The sequence below is a fragment of the Bubalus kerabau genome, chromosome 16 (assembly GCF_029407905.1).
Source record: "Bubalus kerabau isolate K-KA32 ecotype Philippines breed swamp buffalo chromosome 16, PCC_UOA_SB_1v2, whole genome shotgun sequence".
Classification (NCBI taxonomy): domain Eukaryota; kingdom Metazoa; phylum Chordata; class Mammalia; order Artiodactyla; family Bovidae; genus Bubalus; species Bubalus kerabau.
Window position 1 is genome coordinate 62,828,472 of NC_073639.1, and position 17,467 is coordinate 62,845,938.

Sequence of the window (17,467 nt, forward strand, 5' to 3'; positions counted from 1 at the left end):
AGCACCCCTTTACTCAACTAATTTTGGTGACTATAGTTATTTTTCCTATGAATAATATATTGTGTGATGATATATAAGTATAAAGGGATCCATTACTCTTGGTGCATGACTTCAGCTTTATATTTTCATCAGTTTGCCTAGGTATGATCCAGCTCTGGGGACCTGAGACATTTTCAGAAAGAAGTTGATTTATAATCCGCAGTGCTTGTCAGTTAATTGACAATGGAGTGAATTGGGAAAGCTCATTGCTCTCCAACATGCTTTTTCATTGTGTCTTGGTACCTGGGAAACTAAATTAGCAGTGTTAAAGGATTGCTTGGTGAACATGAGATAAAGGAATTGAATGTTTTCTGGGACGTGTTATACTGTGTCCCTGCTGCGCAGTAGTGAGCACCTCTGCTGTCTAGTGTCTGTTGTTTACCATGTTTCTGTTCTGTACAGGCTCCTTTTAAATTCTTAAAAAAAAAAAATATATATATATATATTTTTTTTTTATATAAATACGTATATATTCCCCCAAACCCCATTGTCTCATAATTGATTCAGTGCTGTAATGTTTTTCTAAGGCCAAACTCTGATCACTTTGATTCAGCTCACCAGACATCTTAGTCCTGTCACATTTTGAAGGCTCCTTTAGGCAACTTACGCTTCTTATTGTCTTTCATTTCAGAGAGTGTTCCCCCCGTCCCACCTCCACCCCCACCCCCGACCTTGTCTGTAGCATCTGGTGGGCTTCCATTTGGATCATGTTCTTTTAAAAAGTATTTCAGAGTCTGTATTATACGCCTAGGCCTGGCACTTTTTTTTTTTTTTTTTTACTCCCTCCTACAATCATTGTTGGAATTGTTTAATCAGATGACTGTCTTTTTAGGCTTGTTGAAGAAGAAAATTCTAATTTTAGTTTGCATCTTGGAAATTTATAAAACAGCGTGACTTCCAGGAGTATCTTGCGGGATTAAACAGTTGTTTTTGTAGACTTGGTTGGATTCTATAGGCTTTGGGGTTACTCACATTTAAGACAGGTTTAATTTTCTCACCTTCCTTCAGATTGGAGGCCAGGAAATACGTGAGGGGAGGAGCCTAATAGTTTCTCATCACAAAGATTTGTGCTGTTTATTTGTTCATTCACTTAGAAAATGTTTCTTAAGCACCAGGTACTATTCTAGGAGTTAAAGAGGTGTGTTACTTCTGTTTAGTACTCTTATTTGTCCTCATGACTAATTCAGTTAAATTTTTAGATAAAACTAATTTAATCACATTTAGGATTTTATATGTAGGAATAAAAATGTCTTCATTTTGAACTTAAAGAACTACATTCACATAAAGATCTTCAATTTTATACTTCCAACAGGTGTGTAGCACAAGATCAGATTGTCTTAATAGATATTGGTGATAGACTTGGTACATGTAGCTTAGATGGTCTGTGAAAATTTACATGTGGTGAATTTGTTAGAAGATTTTCTAAGTTTTATATATATATATATATTTAAAAAGCTAACATGTATTTTATCTTGAATATTTTAAATGTGGTGAAAATGTCTAGAAAATGTCATTCCTTTGAATAAACATCATTAAATAAGCTTGTCGGTCAATTCATATGGATTTTTATAAAATACAGTCCATCAGTTCCAGGCACAAAAAGCAGTATTATAGCTATTAGTGTGATCAATACACATCAAAAGGAAATGTTAGCAATGAAGCAATAATGAATAAGGAAGTCAAGGAAATAAAAATATAGGTGAGGAAGGAACACACTGGAATGTCTACATGGCTGTAACACAGTGTTTTTTAAGGTAGCTAAGTTTAAAATTGGTTACTATTTGACATTGTGTAGTCAAGTCTCTCTAGTAAATTGTGTTGTAAGGGAATACACATAATATGATGAATTGATCTCTTGACACTTCAGAATAATCTCTACATAAAACAAGTACTTGTAAGTGATGGCCCTTACTTAGAGAACAAGATTTTAAGAAGTGTAAATATTATGGGGAAAAATTAAACCTCCACATCCTAAATCAGTATAACTACAATGAGGAAAAATGAATTATACAGTATCTGCTGGGCTGTTGATTATGACACTTTTATATTAAAGTATTACATCCTTAACAGGCTGGCATCTAATCTGCTTCCCAAATTAAAATTAAAAAAAAAAAAATCAGTTGTTTAATCTGCCTTCTTTTAAGGGATCCTTTTATGTATAAAAAATGATATTATTCCTTTCTTGCCAAAAATTTCAACCCTAGTATCTTTTTATCTAACTTTTTATCTTAGTGAATTAAAATATATTCTATAAACCATTTTATTCCCTTCAGGAAGTTGCTTTACTTTGAGTTTTCTTTTCTACCCCTTTTCCTATCCATTTCTTTATTTTTATAAATTCATCTTTAATCCTTTGTCTCTCTGAAGCACAGTCTAGTTTTTAAAGATTTAATTCTAGAATAGCTTCTTATTTTTATGATGTAAATTCATGGGTTTATATATGAAGAATTTTATCTTCATGCTCGAAGTCAAAGGATGAAAAATTTGATCCCTAAAGAGGAGTTTTGCCAAATTTCCAATTCAGTGAAAGTAAATTGTTGTGGGATTGCAACTGAAAAATGTGGTAATAAATTTTCTTACTGAAAGATGTATACTGATTTTTTAATCACCTGTTTTCACTCCCTCACTCAGCAGTTATTAATTGCTCAGTTTGTACCAGTCACTGTGCTGTAAGCACTGGGGAGTATAGTGGTGGATGCAGACACACTTGAACTTTTGCAGTCTTTGAATTTAAACCGTTGGGGAGATGTAGGCATTAGTAAAGTCACATGCTGCTGCTGCTGCTGCTAAGTTGCTTCAGTCGTGTCCGACTCTGTGCGACCCCATAGACAGCAGCCCACCAGGCTTCCCCGTCCCTGGGATTCTCCAGGCAAGAACACTGGAGTGGGTTGCCATTTCCTTCTCCAAAGTAAAGTCACATAAATACACACAAAAAAAATCACAACTGCCATAAGTACAGACTGGATTGTATGGTGCTATGTAGATAGTACGGGACTTAATAAAAGAAAATCAGTTGTCTGAGAAAGTGGTGTTTGAACTGCAATGTGAAGGTAGAGTAGACTTGAAGTGGATGAAGAGAGGAGTGACAGTATTTCTGTGGCAGATGTGACAGCAGCCCTTGGTAGCAGGAAGCTCTGTGTATTGCAGGAATGGAAGACCAGTGTGGCTGTAGCAGAGAAAGTGCCTGAGAGAGTGTTATCAGATGAGATAGATCTGAGTGTCAGTGGGCGCAGACCAGGCACAGCCGGGTTACAGATGGCTCTCCAGACAGGATAAGGACTTATCCTAAGAACTAGGAGAATCGGTGTTACATATTTTAAGCAAGAATTGGAAGTGGGGGCGCTGAGGGAATGTGTGCAGATGAGGATTGAGAAAGGAAAGGTGTGACTTGGGGCAGAATTTAGTGTGCAAGGTGGATAGAAGAGGATGTGACCAAAAAGAGGGCAGGCACGGACATTCTGCTCAGGAAACTTGTATAGTCTGCCAAGGAAGTGATGATGCCTTCTTTTTTTGTTGTTGTTGGTTTTTTAAAATTGCTGTAAGCCCCCTTTCCGAGGCAGTTTCTAGCACGTTATTGCGTTAGAAGCTTGGATGTTATTTATCCCACTGTTTTCCTGCAGCACCAGTGCAGATGGCTGCTTGTTTCTTTGGATTATTAACACAGATATAATCCGAAAGCAGCTATATGAAGGCTAGTATTCGTAAGCATGCATTGTAATGTGCTTTTGGGAGACTGATTAAAAATGTATGAGTATAAGGTGATCCTTAATTGGTTTATATTCCAGTTACACATTCTGCTAGTCATTACTGTGGCAGCATAAACTTCTGACATAAACAAATGACTAAAAGTAACCATAAGTTGAAACACTTATTAGTAGAGAATAGTCTTTGAATTGTGTTAGCTGTAGCCTACATTTAAGGCACTTAAATGAATTCGTTACCTAGGTTTTACTGTTTTGCTTCTTGCTGTGTCTTTGAAACTAGTTTACACCCTTACAGATGTAAATTATGGTAGCAGTTATTTATCACTAAGCTGTGGTCCTGTGTGTAATTGTCAGTGTACAAATACTGAAGCTACAGCAGAAACCTACTGCCCTCTTCTTTGGCAAATGTGACTGAGAGTGGGAGATAATGCCTGAAGACTTTAGCCAAATAGCCATCTGTTCAAAGTGTCTTGTTTTAAAATGTAGGGACTCATGTCACATCAGTCAGAAGAGGCTCTTTGCAGCTGCAGCAGCTTCTGTTGCAGTTAAATAAACAAAAAGTGTTTCTCCTTCATATTTTACTGCTCTGTTCCTAAGTCTCTTTTTGTTGTTGAATTTGTTTTCTTTTGTGTACATAGGATTTTGATTGAGAAAGTTGAATTGTTTATCGACAGGTGGGTTCAGCTCATGAGTGAATGGTCTGAGAATATTAAATACTTTTTTGGGGGCCAATCTCTGAAGTAATAAAGGTAAAACTGAGTGGGAGAAATGATTTAATTCTTTTTCTTGATGTACATGGTTATGTGCCTTGGCACATAGTGCAGATAGGAGAAGAAGGACATGGACAAGGAGCAGCAAGTAGGTCCCCATGAAGTAAGCTCACCCACAATATTTGAACCCAGTATAATTTAGGAATCTGTGAGTGGACCTATATCTTTTTAAATATGTAAAGTTTTATGATCAGTATTACATAGGCCAACTTGCCGTTGTAGTTTAAAGTGTTTTTCCCCCTTCCCCAAGAGTTTCAGTTTTACTTCTTTTATCATGTGATGCCTTCTGTGGTTGAAACAATCATTGTTTTATTCTTGTGATATTATAGGCTTTGAAAATGCATTGCTATTGTGTGTCTCATTACTGCTAAAGGCCTGCCAGTGAAGTCCCTCAGTCGTGTCCGACTCTCTGCAACCCCATGGGACTGTAGCCCACCAGGCTCCTCCCTCCATGGGATTCTCCAGGCAGGAGTACTGGAGTGGGGTGCCATTGCCTTCTCCAGGGGATCTTCCCAACCCGGGGATCGAACCCGGGTCTCCTGCATTCCAGGAAGACGCTTTAACCTATGAGCCACCAGGGAAGCCAAGGCCTGCCAACTTGAAGATATTACTGGAAAGTCAGTTTATATTAGTCTGTTTTATAAAAGTTTTAAAAATACAATTTCAGGTTAATTCACCTCTAAGCAAGTATTGTGTGTTATATGTATGTACTTTTTTTATTTAGAAAACCTTTATTGTGAATCTTTGTAAAAACCCTTTCCATGTACATTTAAAATTTATTCACCTTATAAACAATGCAGTTATCACAAATATTTATTATATAAAGAGAGGTGTAGTTAATGAGTATTTTGGATTTAATATATATTTTTCATTAATAAGGGTGATATTATAATTAGTAGCTGAGAAAAGAAGAGACGCTAAAGGCAAAGGAGAAAAGAAATACCCATTTGAATACAGAGTTCCAAAGAATAGCAAGGAGAGATAAGAAAGCATTCTTCAGTGATCAGTGCAAAGAAATAGAGGAAAGCAATAGAATGGGAAAGACTAGAGATCTCTTCACAAAAGTTAGAGATACCAAGGGAAAATTTCATGCATAGTTGGGCACAATAAAGGACAGAAATGGTATGGACCTAACAGAAGCAGAAGATATTAAGAAGAGGTGGCAAGAATACACAGAAGAACTATACAAAAAAGATCTTCATGACGCATAATCACAGTGGTGTGATCACTCACATAGAGCTAGACATCCTGGAATGCGAAGTCAAGTGGGCCTTAGGAAGCATCACTACGAACAAAGATCGTGGAGGTAATGGAATTCCAGTTGAGCTATTTCAAATCCTGAAAGATGATGCTGTGAAAGTGCTGCACTCAATATGCCAGCAAATTTGGAAAACTCAGCAGTGGCCACAGGACTGGAAAAATCAGTTTTCATTTCACTCCCAAAGAAAGCAATGCCAAAGAATGCTCAAACTACTGCACAATTGTACTCATCTCACACGCTAGCAAAGTAATGCTCAAAATTCTCCAAGCCAGGCACAGTATGTGAACTGTGAACTTCCAGATGTTGAAGCTGGATTTAGAAAAGGCAGAAGAACCAGAGATCAAGTAGCCAACATCCGCTGGTTCATCGAAAAAGCAAGAGAGTTCCAGAAAAACATCTACTACTGCTTTATTGACTATGCCAAAGCCTTTGACTGTGTGGACAACAACAAACTGTGGAGAATTCTTTAAGAGATGGGAATATCAGACCACCTGACCTGCCTCCTGAGAAATCTGCATGCAGGTCAAGAAGCAACAGTTAGAACTGGACATGGAACAATAGATTGGTTCCAGATCGGGAAAGGAGTACATTAAGGCTGTATATTGTCACTCTGCTTATTTAACTTATATGCAGAGTACATCATGAGAAATGCCAGGTTGGATGAAGCACAAGCTGGAATCAAGATTGCTGGGAGAAATATCTGTGTAACCTCAGATACGCAGATGATACCACCCTAATGGCAGAAAGCGAAGAAAAACCCAAGAGCCTCTTGATGAAAGTGAAAGAGGAGAGTGAAAAAGTTGGCTTAAAACTCAACATTCAGAAAATGAAGATCATGGCATCTGGTCCTATCAGTTCATAGCAAATAGATGGGGAAACAATGGCAACAATGAGAGACTTTATTTTTGGGGCTCCAAAATCACTGCAGATGGTGACTGCAGCCATGAAATTAAAAGACGCTTGCTTCTTGAAAGAAAAGCTCTGACCAACCTAGACAGCATATTAAAAAGCAGAGACATTACTTTGACAACAAAGGTCCATCTAGTCAAAGCTATGGTTTTCCCAGTAGTCATGTATGGATGTGAGAGTTGGAGTATAAAGAAAGCTGAGCGCTGAAGAATTGATGCTTTAGAACTGTAGTGTTTGAGAAGACTCTTGAGAGTCCCTTGGATAGCAAGGAGATCCAACCAGTTCATCCTAAAGGAAATCAGTCCTGAATACTCATTGGTAGGACTGATGTTGAAGCTGAAGCTCCAATACTTTGGCCACCTGATGTGAAGAACTGACTCACTGGAAAAGACCCTGTTGCTGGAAAAGACTGAAGGCAAGAGGAGAAGGGGATGACAGAGGATGAGATGGCTGGATGGCATCACTGACTCGATGGACATGAATTTGAGTAAGCTTGGGGAGTTGGTGATGGACAGGGAGGCCTGGTGTGCTGCAGTCCATGGGGTCACAAAGAGTCGGACACGACTGAATGACTGAACTGAGCTGATTATAATTAGCTTATTGATAGTAAATACCTGCTTTGGGTGTCTTCTATTATACTTAAACCTTTATGAATTAAAAAAAAATTTTTTGCAAGTATATATTAAGCAGCTTTTTCATATTTGTTACTGAGAGTTGTAAAATGTTGTATTTTGCATTGAAAAGGAATTGATTTCATAAGACTTTAATGGCCAATTGAACTTGAATTTTTTCATTAATTAAAATGTTAAGATGTTGTAAAAGAGAAAAATGGAAGAAAACACTTGCCCCAAACTATACTTTGTAAGGAATTAAATATAAAAATTGAAGGTCAAGATAGCAAATTAATCAAATTATATTACTTCCCTAATAGGGTTATTTGGAGACATGTGATTTTATTGATTCTGAAAAAGATCTCATAGTTTATATATAATACTGACTCAGATCTTTTCAAAACATTGGTTAATTAACTTCTATGTTAGGTTAATACCTGTGATGACATTGAAACTTTCGGAATATCTTTGAACCTTAATATATTTAGGATAAAGTTATGGCCCTTACCCTCAGTAGTAATTCATGGACAGATTTTATAAAAATAACCATGCACCTTACACCTCCACACATCTCTTGTGTTAACTCACACCCATGTGGATGTTTCCATAAAGCACTCAGTCTTGAAAGCATATTATTGTCCTTAAAAGAAGTGCTTACATGGACATAACCATTGTCAGTTTTACTGAGAACAGCAGAGTAAGGGTGAGAAGGTTGGAACGTGTAGGGCGTAAGGGGGAGACTTGGAGGAGTGGTTAGAAAAGTGAGTAAATCCACTGGAGTTAGGACACTGTCATTTATGATGTATACATTTGGTTTGTTAGCTTATATGCAGTTTTTTCTGACCGTCCTTGCCTGACATCGCCAGTTTGCGTAAACTGACCTCCTATGTGTCTTAGTAGCGCACTGCTGCTGCCACAGTATTTTGCCTGTTTATATTATACTTGGTTGTACCTGTCTCTCCTATAGTTTGCAAGGCTCTTTTTCAGGGAGGGACTATGTCTTATTTGCCACTAATCCTCAGGATCTGCCTCCTGGTGGATATTCAGTAATTATTTATTGAATGTAATTGCTTTATCCAGTTTCTGATTGATATTTTTGGGAGCAGCAATGCATGTGGTTGTGTTAGTTTAATCTCAGCACAAAGCATTTGGGAGTTAAGTGCTGCAAAGTGTTTGAGCAAGAATAAGTATTTTCAACTGCCCCAGATTTCTGACTGCACTCTGCTGAGGCCCTAGGTGCTTGCTTGGCACTGCCTCATGAGTTGCTCCTGGAGAGAGTTCGGTGCAGGTCTCGTTCTATCTCTCTTATTCTGGTGGCATAATTGTAGCCAGGATTCTGCTTTAAAAGTTTGCAAATGAAGTATCTAGTTCTGTCTCTTCCTACCAGTGAGAACCAAGGTCCAGGGAGGGAGATGGCTTGTCCAGTTCCATGTAAAGGAGTAGGGGCAGGCTCTCGGCTCCCGGTGCTCTTTCTCTGCGCTGTGACCTGCTGTGCCACAGTGCTTCTGGAGGCTGCTGTAACGCTTGCCAACCTTTAGAGAGGAAGTGTGGTTGCTACTGTGATGCTTTCATGGTTCGTATTAACTGTATTGACCAAGTTTGTTTCATTCAGCAACATGAAAATGTATGTTCACATACGTCATAACAGTTTTAAAAAAGCTAAAAATTAGTTGTTACTTAAAGTGTAAGCTAATGAATACTTAATTTTGGATTTCTGTATTCCTTTGTGAAAAATTTGAAATTTCCATTGATTTCATTGTAATGAAATTTGACCTCATGATACATTGATGATTTGAATTGTAATGGAATCATTGGAAAACTTGGCTATAAAAATGGTGTAAATTATTTCTTAGTTTATTTTATTTTTGTTCCTGTGCAAGTAGTGAAGTAATGTTTATGGAGACGAAATCAGAGTCTGTGTAACTGACTCCATATGGCCAGAAGCATGTCGTGAGTCCTTAAATGGGACAAAGAGATGAAATTTTAATGAAATGTACAGTAATCGTTAGGACCACATTAGCTCTTTATTATTTCACGCTGACACTTTGAAATAAAGAACAGGATGTGGCACATTTATAATTCTTTCCTCTTGAGAACTGGTTAGCATAAAGTTCAAGATTTAATTTAAAAAGCGAAAAAAGCTGGTATTATGGAATTAAATGTATACATGCTGCACGTAAGATCTATAGATAACTATACATATTTATATGTATTCACAAACACAATGCAACCTTTCTGATTCTTTGCAGACAGTTAAATAAGCCTGTGTGCTCTTTTAATGTTATATCCTTTTCACAGATGTTACCTTACAAAACAAGATACCATTGTTGGTTTAGTGCCTTTTTTCCCTTAAATCTCCGAAATTCAATTAAAATATAACTTTAAAGTATGTAAGAACATGGACTGTAAGGTAAAATGATCAGATATGAATTATTGAACTTAAAAAAATTAACCTGGTCACTTCCCTAGTCTAACTATATATTAAAAGTAACGAGAGAAAATTATATTGTGGTGGTACATAGATCTTAGTAGGTTTAGTAGAGTTCAAATCTGTCCCACTTTGTTTTCTGTCTACTTGGTTAAAATGTACTCTGGTATTCTCTGGGCAGACAGCCAATACGAAAATAAACGCTTACCACTGAAACATTTTTTGTAATGTCTATGTAAGCTTTGAGACTGGGACCTTCATTTGTTGGACATAAAAATCCCAGAGCCCCTATTTTGACCCTGTTGTATTCAGTGATGCAGGAAAAAGAATTAATTTATTTATTTTAAGAAGCTTAACACTATAGACCTTCAACTCTTAACGCTGCCCTTCTTTTAAAACTTAGAGAAAACTCAATAAAGAAAATTATTTCCTAGAAAGTTGTGTTAGAGGAAGGTGAAACTGAATTTTTTTTTTTTTGGTTTCCAAAGAGAAATGAGATGTTAAAGACTATTGTTTGGTGATTGACATGAACCATTTCTTCTAAATTTCTGGGTTTCTTACAGAATAGGAAAACATTTATATCCAAATGAACCGCTTGTTAACCATGTGATCTTGGAAATGTTACTTTAGCTTTATGTGCCTCAGTATCCCCATCTGTAATATGGAGATATTAATAGTATTACCTTGAGGGTTATGGAAATTAATAAACAAGATAATGTCCAGTATCTTTTAGCCATTATCAACATCATCAAAATGCTAATTACATAAGCAATAATTTGGCTTCTTATCTCTTCTTTTTCTTCTTACTCCATTTCATCTCTAATTTATGTCTGTCATTTTGTTGTTTTAAGTATTTCTTTGTATTTGCAAATGCTAAATTTTTTATGAACGTTCTCTCTTACAGTGAGTCACATATATTCTCTATTTCTCTTTCTTTCAGATTCTCAGAGTTAATAACATGCATTGGTTTAAATAACTAAATCTGACTTACCTCTCCTTATTGCTTCTGCATACATACACATATATTTGTTCTTTATACTTTTGACACTTTGGTATTGGTGTATAAGGGGGTGGCTGGTGCTTGGAAACCTGGCCTGCAGTGTACTTACCAGTGTTGTTTGATTTGCAGTGAGCATCACTTTTCTCCCCTCAGATGTATTGAATTTAATTTTGGACTATTAAAGCTTTTTCTTAGGCATTGGATACACTTCGCTTTTATTCTTTGCTGCCTTTAATTCTGGAGAAGGGAATGGCAGCCCACTCCAGTATTCTTGCCTGGAGAATCCGATGGACAGAGAAGCCTGGCAGGCTACAGTTTGTGGGGCTGCAAAGAGTCAGAATGACTGAGCGACTAACACTGCCTTTAATTCACTATTCTTTCATTAGTTAATTTGGAGACAAAAAATGGCATCTTAACAGATGTACTCAAATATTAGGTATAATACATGCTTTAGTGAAAAGTTAAAACTTATTTTTGCTAGAGGACGTTCATCATATAGTTGGAGAGATATTTAGGACCATTGCAAAAACACAACTAAAGTCGGTGAACTTGAACCTTAACGTGGCTAATAGTAATACAGACTTAACGGATATTACTTTCTTTTTTGAGAAATGAGATCATGACAGTTTTACAATAACAGAATGAAGAAAAGTTCTTATACTGAATAAAAGACTTAAGAAAAAAGCATTCTAGAATGAATTGTCTGTAGAAACATGGAAATAATTGACATGCAGATATTTTTCCTCTATTGAGTTGAGTAAAAAATTCATTTACATATACAGTAGTGGAAATGGTTAAATTCTGCTTGTTAACTTGCTATTTTAATCATTTAAATATATACTGTATATTCATACAATTGATGTGTATAGTTATGTATCTTTATTTTGTTAAAATGAAAGAATGAATACTTGGAACCAAGAAGCAATATATTTATGGTTTTGTGTTTTGAAGAACAAAAAAAATTCTATGAATAGAACCAATAAGAATACTTAATATGTCAGCAGTTTCAAGTTAGTTTTTAAAATCGTGGTCATAGATAAATATGAACCAGATACTTGTTTAAGACGTTTGGCAAAATGTTTTCCCAGTTGTGGAATGAACCCTAGCACTGTCCATAGTACTAATAGGCAGTGATCAAAAGATCACAGTATTTCAGCTGTGAACATTTTTCATGAACAAACATGAGATATACATATTGTGACTTAACTGTGGTATATTTGCTTTATCTACCCCATTGGGCTTCCTTCATTAAATTTTATTAATTTAAAATACATTTGGGATTTGGAAGTATTCAGAGCCTGAAAAAGTAATTTTTTAAAAAAATATGACTTTTAAAATTTGGGTACTTACTTTCTGTGGATGGGGTTAAATATCTACCCCTTTTCATAGGTTTTACAAAGTAAAAGTGGGGTGGGTATATTTTATGCTATGTTGATACTTTTCATGTTATTTTGTTGAATTACCGGTACCTCTTTTAATCATTATCGGCTCAATTTTCATTCTTAGTACAATAGTGCTTTACTTATCTGAAAGCACAAGAAAATGAATCATTGTAAACCGAAGTTTCTGAATAAGGTGAATTTAAGCTCACAACATGGGAAAAGTAAGTGTTTTGCATGGAACTAATGGTAAAAAAACAAAAAGAACTTTTTAAAGTATACTTACTAGAATTAGTTTTTAACATCTTTTTTTTTTTTTAATTGGAAGGTGGCAAGATGACTGTGGTTTATCATTGTCAGTGCCTCTAATTGGCCTTGGCAATACCAGAGTCATAGCTCCAGGCTTATGGCAGCTGTAGGAATCCATTCAAGAGAGCCTGTGTCTCACTAATTAACAGCATGGGCTTTGGTGTTAGACCCAGGTTCAAATCCCATCTCTTATAGATGCTGGCTGTATGACCTTTGGCAAAACCACTAAATTTCATCTTCATTTGCAAAGTGGGGAATTAAAGTCATAATACTTTGTTGAATTTGAGGATTATATGAGTTAATGCAAGGAAATCACTTAGCACAGCACTTAGCTTAGAAGACTAAATATAAGCTGTTAATGTGAACATCATCACTATTTCTGCTATTGCTATAAGAAATGCTCCGGGCAGCAATGACTTTTCTTCTTGTTGCTGTGTTAGGTCTACTCTTCATTGAATTTCCTTTCACTGACATTGATATGTATTACGGTCTTTTCTGTTTTCTATTTTTAATGAAGGGATTGTTTCTTTTTATCTGAATGTTGTCAGTTTGGGGAAGAAAGGAACCTGTGAGGCCATGGTGTAAGTCTTCAGTGTCCTCATGGGCAAGTATATTCTAAGTGCAAAAGGAAGGATTAAGCTAAATATAACCTTTGCATATTTAAGTTAGAAGGTTTTTCTGTTTGCTTACAAAATTTTTCTGCAGTAGGGGGAATGGGTTGAAGTAGAAGCTGATGTGTCTTTTCTTTCTTTTGAGAGAAATCATTTGCTTCCCGTGTGCATATCCCATTGGAATCTTGACCGTCATTTCTTCTAGGAGAGTGAATTTAACGTGCTCTTGGCCTTTTAAGTGTACATAACTCTTACCTTTAATTTTTTATTGTATGAATAGCAACTGATTTTTATTGTTAATGCCATGTCAGATTACTCTGTTTCACAAAGCTTGATTGCTTCCAGTTCTGTGTTTGTGGAGGTGGAGTTCGTGGCAGTGGGGATTTGTGGCAGCTGTCAGTCACCATAGTAAGCTCTAGGTCTTCTCTTGCTGAGGGAGGTGGTGCTTTAGCTTCCTCCTTTCTTTGTTTAATTTTGTGGCTTTTAGCTGCCACTGTAGTTTCTTTACAAATATCGGACCAGAGAAAGACAGTTGATCTTTTCCTCCCGGTACCCCTGCTGCCATCAGCAGTAAGTTCTGTATATAGCGGGAAAATAAAACTGTTTAACTAGGTTATTGCACTTTCCAGCAGGAATACTAACAATAATAGTAGCTAACCTATATGGTGTAATTACTGTGTGATGGCACTGCCCTCATTATGTTACATTCTCATTTAATCCTGAAATAACTCTTAAGCTTAGTAGTATTGACAGATGAAGAACTCAGACTCACAGAGGTTTACTTTACTTATCTTTCCCATCAGTACATGACCTAGCTGGGACCAGAATCCACACTTCACAGCTCAATATTTTTTTCAAGTTTTTAAAATTCTTTTTAGTTTTTATTATGAAGAGTTTGAAATATATGAAAAGCTAGATAAAATATTATACTGAACACTTCAAAAGAGTGTTTTGCCATATTTGCTTCATCATTTTTTTGGTTGAAAAATTTAAAACAAGTTCTATATATTATTTCATTATGATTCTTTTTTTTTTTTTTTTAATATTTTCTTATAACCACACTGCAGTATTCACGCGTTTCATTTAGTATTTTTCTTACATTTGTTTTCAGTTGTTGAACAGCTCTCAACCTTTATCTCCTGCTCGTGTTTCTCTATTTGTTTGGGTTTTGCAAAGACTGGGTCCTGTGACTCCAAGTTCGACTCAGGATCTCTTTTGCTTTCTGAGGCCCCAGTGCAGAGGAAGTGGGAAGCAGAGAGGGCAAATGTATAGGAAGCCTCCAAGGTGTTGTATAAAATGTTATTAAATTGTGTCTTGCATTTCTTTGAGTAGTAGACATATGCCAAAAGTTAGAGCAACTTTATCTGAATACAGAATTTGACCCTTTAATCATCTGTTTTCGCCCCTCTGCCAAATCCACAAAATAATACCTTTTTATTAGCTCCTTGGGCTTTCCTGATACCTCAGTTGGTAAAGAATCCGCCTGCAAAGCAGGAGATCCTGGTTCAATTCCTGGGTCAGGAAGATCTGCTGGAAAAGAGATAGGCTACTCACTCCAGTATTCTTTCCTGGAGAATTCCATGGGCTGTATATATCCATGGGGTCCCAAAGAGTGGGACAGACTAAGTGACTTTCACTTTCACTTTTTTCACTTTATATTAGCACGATAGGAACCATTATTATTATTTAAGTTTGCTTAGATATGGAAACAGTAATGCAAATCTGCTAGAATGTGATTATGCTAAAAATAATTCCAGACTTTGAAAAAATTACCTTTTAATACCTTTCATTCAACAAACATTTTCTGAAAATATTTATTCTTTTACAACTCTTTGGGGCTTTATAAGAACATTCTGACCCCAATGAGTTTATAATCCAGTGGGGAAGAGAGAATCGGTGAAACAAAAGATATTTCCATGTCATAGGCAGCAAGAAAGTCCTACAAATCCGGGTAGGTGAAAATGCTGAAGAGATTGTGGTGGTGGTGGGGGCACTTCTAATTGAATGTGTAGGGGAGCGGGAAGAAATGGATCTTTGAGTGATCCAAAGAAGCAGAATTTATCTTTCAGACATCTTGGACAAACTGAAGAAAATAAATGGAAGTATAGAGGTGAGAAAGCATAGGGAATAGAAGTTGAGCACTGATGTATTTGAATTGAATATCTTTCAAATTTAGGAAATACCTAATTTTTAGATTTAGGATATAACTTAGAGAGCTACATTATCCTCTGCTTTCCTGTGTTTTTGTATTTACCATCACCTTTGGGAATCTTAACAATCAACATCCATTGATTTGCTCCATTTCCATAGCCACTGTTGACAGAAGGCATCATTTTACTGATATGATGGTTAATTCTGGTTTTCCAAAACTTGCTCTAGGTTTGTTTCTGCAGTGAGGTCTGTTGTAACGTGGCTTCCTGTTGCTCAGGTTCAGGCCTCTCCATGGGATACATACAGCACTCCCGTATTTTCCTACAGGCAGTGCAACAGAGGAGTTCCATTGTATGAGTTTATTGTTAAATCTCTGTCCTCACCCCCTGCTTAATGTGGTCTCTTCATGATACCTTTTAAAATAATTTTCTTTTTCATCAAAGAAGCAATTTAAAGATAGAACGTAAAGAAACACTTTCACTTAAAGCATTTAACATTTCTGACATTTCTATAGTAGCTTAAGACATGTCTGATCTCTTAACCAGTTATATGAAAATTGGCATCTTCATGGAGACCACTTACACATTTCTTTTGAATAACAGTGTTAGAATTAAACAGTACCCCACCCACACCTCCCCATGATTTTGGTTGCATCAAGCCTGGTTAAGATGAAATTGTGGGTCTAGTTTATTCTCTGTCATTTTAATTTTCTCATTTTTTAAAAAAACACTAAGGCGATGTGATGGACCTTTGAGAATGGAGTGAAGGGGTGTACAAAATTGAATGACAATAATAACTGCCATGTATTAGGTCCTTACTATGTGCCTAGTATAATGCCATATGCTTTACATACACTGGCTCTAATTCTTTGAATAACTGGTAGTGATATATTATAGATTGTATTTACAGAAGAGGAAACCTACTGAGAGAAATAAATGATCTGCCTGAAACTATACAACCAAGAAGCAGCAGATCTGGGTTTCAAATCAAGCCCTGTCTAATTCCAAAGCTTATATTTTTTCCATTATTCTAAAGTATCCATTAATAAGGTAAGTTTTCACTATCTTCCTAGCTTTAGAATCCTACACAGATAACAGTAAAAGTTAGGAAATGCAGTGTGTTTGAGTACAGTGGGAGACTCCAGAAATAATAACTCTGCGTGTCAATGGAGCGCGTTTAGGAAGCAGGTAGGGGAATTTAAAAGCTGGAGAACAGAGGTGTATTCAGTAAGCGGAAGACAAGACCAAGATGGATGCTTGGGAGATTTGGAATGCTGGCCTGGCGAATTAAGGCTTTCTCACCTCATTATAGAACTTTGATTTACTGAATGATGACAATATCTAGACTTTAAGAAGAACAGAAGTGACTTTTTGTCCTCCTGGTTTCTTTCCAAGATTTCGTTGCAGTATTTTGAGTATGTTGATAATCTACTCTCCTGTGAGGAAAGGTAGGATCTGGCCTTAGGCAGACACAAGAGGGCTACACTTGGTGGTGGTTGCGTGTTGTGTGAAATTAATGTCCAGTGACACAGTCTGCATGGTCAGCCAGAACAAGAGGTTTGGCTTAGGGCCGTACTGGTATAGCAGCACTCTCAACGTCAGCTCTGATTCCAATTAGGTCTTTGAAAGATTTTTGCAGTTCGAGCCATTTTTTTGACAGCTAAATATCTCCATATGTGCGTTTATTAAATGTATATGCTTATGTATATACTTAATTGGTATATTATACAATTCAAGGGAGATAAGGGCATCTTTTTATGTCACTATGGATATGTTAGAAACCAAAATGAAGGAAATGTCATACCTCTCTGAGTTACCCTCCCCCCATCCCCCCTGGAAAAAAGACAATTTTATTATCCTTTTTCATCCTATAAAAGCTATCCTATAACCCCTGTTCTACCAATTAGTGGGAGAAGACTAAATCTTTGTATCTGTGCTTATCTTAATTGCTCCCCCCACTGGCATTCTGTGATTTTAACTTGCTATTAAGACTTATGAGGCAGATTCATCAGTGCAAGATTGCCTTCTTCAGTCAGAAAGGGCTCTGTTGTCTGGTGAAGATTTCCAGGTGTGGACTTGTTTCCCCATACCTTTTACAGGGATTGTGTTCAGCCAGGATAGCAGTCACAGGAAAACAGTTCTGTTTTATATTTTATTGATACTGGTAACAACTACTCATGATGTGAAGAGTCTGATAAGATAGAGCTCTCTGGCAGTTCTAAGTTTAACGATCAGCAGTTTACGCAGGCCATGAGGAAAACTAGATGCTTTGATCCAATATAATGTCAAATTGGAC

The 17,467-nt window shown here is 36.5% G+C and overlaps 1 protein-coding gene across 4 annotated transcripts in view; it reads left to right on the forward strand.

Moving 5' to 3' along the window:
• Positions 1-17,467, forward strand: part of MED13L (mediator complex subunit 13L) — a 280,536-nt gene that overhangs the window by 93,352 nt on the left and 169,717 nt on the right. The gene's annotated exons all lie outside the window — the stretch shown is intronic.